A 5,062-nucleotide genomic window follows, 5' to 3' on the forward strand; every position below is an offset into this window, starting at 1 on the left:
TTAAGGGACAACTTAAAAACACACTAAAGCACCAGTAAAAAAAGTATTGTTTATGATTACGTACATCGTTATCAAATTAGTATGATTATAAGTAGATGGCAAGGTAACCTCGAGTGTGGATTCTAGCGGAAATTTAACTGAACCATGTAGTCGGTGCAATAATATTAATGACTGTTTCTTGCTTTTATATCTTGAGGTAACCTGTCCATGTAAATTATTAAAATTATTATAGTGGACTATTTTAAATGGGTTTGTTCTTTTGTTTCAGTTACTACAGGCTACTCGGACGTCCTCTCGAAGGTAACTATCTAGCTCGTTGTTATGCAGTGACGTTATATTTGTGATATTTCAGTCACGCTGTTATTAGGTACCCAAGAAGCTGTTTTTCAAAGGACTGGGTATAAACATGTTCAAAAAACAAAACCTGGCAATGTGCTAGAAGAGTTTGTATCAGTCCTGCTTCTTTGCGTAGGCATGTTTTCTCAATTATTTATTTATTCATTTATCTTTTTTTGCTGAAATGTTTTCGTATGGTGTTCTTCATTCATAAAATATTTACAGTAATGCTTTACCTTTTACTGTTTTATTCATTATTAATTGCGGTAACTATAGAGGACTTTAGCTAAGTTTCTTACATTCAAAGGCTATTTAGAGTAAGGACGTTAATCTGAGTGATATATTTTCCTCTCCAAATCAAGAAAAATATGTTAACGTGACATATTTTCGTAATTTTTAATTTCATGCGAGTTTTAATTCATACTCCATTTATTTAATAAATATGGCGGGGCCAAATTATCGTTACAGAGACAACTATGAGGATAGAATAGAGTCTCAGTTTCATTTTTGTACGGTCATAGAAATGGTGCTGGACTGCTTATAATCTATTTTAAGGGCAATTTTCCTATTAAGTCTATCATGCCATTCAAAATTCATATCTGCATGGGCATATTGTTTTTGAAATCGTTGTTTTATTGATAAAACGATTCCAGTGAAAATTCATAGACACAAGAAACTTACAATTTTACTCGAGGCCGATTATTAGATTTATAAAAAAGGAATATAGGAAAGGAATTCAGTCAGTAATACTGACAATAAAAGTGAAGTACGATTTGATTGAAGTGACTGTAACCGCTGATGCATCACGTAGCATTATATTTTCGTTCATGTGATTACCCCTTGCCCTCGTACATATATTCATAAGATCCGTGGGGGCGAGGAGGGTTGGGTAGTGTCGTCAGTGCACCTCATGCGGTCCATTGTAGGTATGAATTACTTGTTCTTTGCAGCGTGCCTTCGTCCCCTACCTGGAACTCCTTTCGTTCCTTTTACTATACCTCCTTTTATATTATCTTTCTTCACATTACTTTCCAGGCTCTCCTAGTAACTGTTTCATAGTGCAACTGCACTGTTTCCCTCCTGTTACACCTTTCAAACCTTCTACTGTCAATCTCCGTTTCAGCACTGAATGACCTCATGAGTCCCATTGTTTAGCCTTTAGCTTAAATGCTATATTCTTTATTCTTCCACTGCTTTGTTGATAAAAGAATGGTTTGCACCGGTCAGTCCCATTTCGAAGTCTAATTTGTTCTTATTTAGGGAATATCGTATATCAACGTGGAATTTCGATAGAACAATCCGAACCGTATTTTGATCCATCCCTAAATGCAGTCGAGCTGGATCCATTTTGAAAATACATTATAAAATGCAGATCAGATCTGAATCCATCTTAAAATGTAGTATTCATTTCTGTAACCGTATCAGAAGAATGTAATTAACTCCTAATTTGTACACGAGCTACTCTTCCACGCAGTTACACGCAATTCTGAACTTTTGAAATGCCCTGCGAATGGATAGACTGACCTTACTTTCAGATATTACTGTGTAAAAGTCGTATAATTTTGTTGGCGGAGGCAGTGAGATATCAAATAATGTATAAAAGGCTTGGTTTTGGTCAGTGCACATAATGTAGTGATACGATGCCGGCTCATTACAGGAAAGTTATCATTGTGTCATAAAAATCCACAATTATATATTAGAGTATATTACTATGTAAAACAACATAGACTTTCGGACACCTGAACGGTGTTGCTCATCAGTGGTGACGTTAAAATGTTAAGTGAGAGGCTAGTTTCCTTATGAACAACTTCTAAAAAGGTGGGCTAGGCGAGAAGGTAACAGCCCATCATCGAAATGCTGTTCATAAGGAAACTAGCCTCTCACTTAACATTTTAACGTCAACATGATGAGGAACACCGTTCAGGTGTCCGAAATTTTAAGTTATACATAGTAATATTCTCTAATATACAATTGTGGATTTTCATGACAGATTATTCTTCATGAGATTGTGAATGTCTTAACAAAATTATTATTATTACTAATCTGTGGGTTATTCGAGGGGTTAACGTTCTTTAACTCATAAAATCTGACTTGGTTGTACAGCTAAAGCAGTTTTTTCTGGTTCCATGGGTGTGCACGACAAAAGTTTCACTTTATTCACCATGTATCCACAACAGTTCCTTGCTGCCTATCTTTGAAGCGTTTTTATAAGATTTTCCAGGTTCTGCATACTGTACTCACCTTCTTGTGTGTCTAAATAATGATCTTCTGTTCCATCATGCAAGTGCATCTCAGTTTTCTTTATTAATTCACCGAACCTCGAATTCCGTCATTTCATCAGTCTTGGCTTTGATATTCTCCTTTTAATTGCATGTACCTGCAAGAATCTTAACTAAATTATTGACCCCATCATGAATTTTGCTTGCTGCTTGTCAACTCCTTACACTTTGGTTTCTTTAACCCAAGTCAATTTTTGTCCATCTCATGTGCAACTTTCACTTTTTTCTTATCAAATCTAGTTCTCGTAATTATATCTATAGCTACGTTTTGCATCATTTCTCTCCAGCTGAAAATATCTTTTATTTCACCGTCTATTTGACCAGATAATAAAATATACCTACGACACTCCAGTCCTCAACATTATATACACAAGTTGGCTCTTCCATGCATTTGGCATTTCATCAAATATAATTTTGAGCTGACATAGAAACCGCGTATTTCCAACTATCAAGGTCTTTCTAGAAACATTTTATGGAAGACTCGCCGTCATCGATTACTCAAGCAGTACATAACTGCCATCTATGCTATCTCCCTTATCAATTTCCTTTGAATTATAATCACTCTGTTAAACAACCCTTTCAACTTCTTCAAGCCTTGCCCAGCTCAGATTCATTCTCTCCCATAAACTTTCCCTTCCACTAATGATCTTCGTTCCTTTAATTGTATTTTATTACTATTAACTTTCTCCTGCCACAATTATTTCACTCAGCATCTGTCTTTCTTGATTCAAGTTAAACCTCTTCCATGGCCCAGGATGCCTTGGTCGTTACAGCCACAGTTACTCTTGTTCTCGTAATCGTGATCGCCTTGCCCTGGTCATGAAGTGCTATGATATTCAGCTTTCTCATTAAACTATTATATAGTTACTCTCTTCGACACCATATTGACTCACATCTAGTACCTCGTGACTGAATTATTGTCCCGTGAATACACAATGTAGAGCTACAAACCCCATTCCCTCGGCCACTTGATAAATTCCACATAATGTAGAACTGCGACACGTTTTTTTTTTTTTTTTTTTTTTTTTTTGCCGGAATCCTACAGGATTAAACGAGTATTTTAGTAGGACAGGTCTGTTACCTCCTTTGGAGTTCAATTTAACTTTTCATTTTAACTTCCTCATTATTTATTTTGCTTCATTTTCCGACATGGACTCGATAACTTCATCTGCGTTGAGAATATGATATTATATGAAATGGCTGCCTCTTCTAAACATGTATGGATCATATTCCCAATTATGCTATGAGTAAGAGTGCTGTGGTATGTTTAATTACTGAAGTAGACTGTTATGTAATAGTAATAGCTCGTACAGAGACTTGTCAAAATAGCGCGCGTATGTAACGGGAAAATGAGTAGTGTTTTGTAATGCACGTTACCTTTGTGAGACTATTTGAATAAGATCCATTGCTTCTCGTTTTCTCTGTTGAAGATATTTTTGTTTTGATATCTAAAAGTTTAAGAGATTTGCTGCATGAATGGGCTGCTATCACTCAAGATATTTGCTGCATGAATGGGCTGCTATCACTCAAGATATTTGCTGCATGAATGGGCTGCTATCACTCAAGATATTTGCTGCATGAATGGGCTGCTATCACTCAAGATATTTGCTGCTATTTGGGCTGCATGAATGCTGCTATCACTCAATATGGGCTGCAAGCAAGATATTTGCTGCATGAATGGGCTGCTATCACTCATGCTATGAAGGGCTGCTATCACTCAAGATATTTGCTGCATGAAGGGCTGCTATCACTCAAGATATTGCTGCATGAATGGCTGCTATCACTCAAGATATTTGCTGCATGAATGGGCTGCTATCATCAGAAGTAATTTGGGCTGCATAAGATATTTGCTGCATGAATGGGTCATCACTCAGATAGTGGGCTGCATGGATGGTGTCTGCTACACTCAGATATTTGCTTGAATGGCTGCTATCACTCAAGATATTTGCTGCATGAATAGGCTGCTATCACTCAAGATATTTGCTGCATAAATGGGCTGCTATCACTCAAGATATTTGCTGCATGAAATGGGCTGCTACACTCAAGATATTTGCTGCATAAAATGGGCTGCTATCACTCAAGATATTTGCTGCATAAATGGGCTGCTATCACTCAAGATATTTGCTGCATGAATAGGCTGCTATCACTTACTGTGTTGTCCGAAGTTTGTCCCAAATTTCATTAAAGGTCAAGTGAACATAAGTGATGACCCTCCCGACTACTGATCAGATTATACGTAGTCCTACCGGCTGCTCTATGAGCAAGAGCCCGTGCTGGCATAAGGCCAGCTTAATCTCAAACAACAACAACATATGTAGCTCAGTTTCCATGACATAGAGATCCACTGTACGATACCACTTGTTGCTAAAATGGTTTTCAAATATACTTATTTGTTGCAAGTTTTCCGTTTTCCAAAGATAGCAAAGGAAGGCAGTGAAAAACTGAAA

At 36.9% G+C, this 5,062-nt stretch overlaps 1 long non-coding RNA gene across 1 annotated transcript in view; it reads left to right on the forward strand.

The window, feature by feature from the left end:
- LOC135219200 (uncharacterized) overlaps positions 1 to 5,062 on the forward strand; it is a 53,322-nt gene that overhangs the window by 10,440 nt on the left and 37,820 nt on the right. The window contains exon 2 of the long non-coding RNA XR_010315390.1: positions 269 to 300. This is a non-coding gene — a long non-coding RNA (uncharacterized LOC135219200). The remainder of the gene's footprint in view (positions 1 to 268; positions 301 to 5,062) is intronic.

This window comes from Macrobrachium nipponense, chromosome 1 (assembly GCF_015104395.2).
Source record: "Macrobrachium nipponense isolate FS-2020 chromosome 1, ASM1510439v2, whole genome shotgun sequence".
NCBI classification, from domain to species: Eukaryota; Metazoa; Arthropoda; class Malacostraca; order Decapoda; family Palaemonidae; genus Macrobrachium; species Macrobrachium nipponense.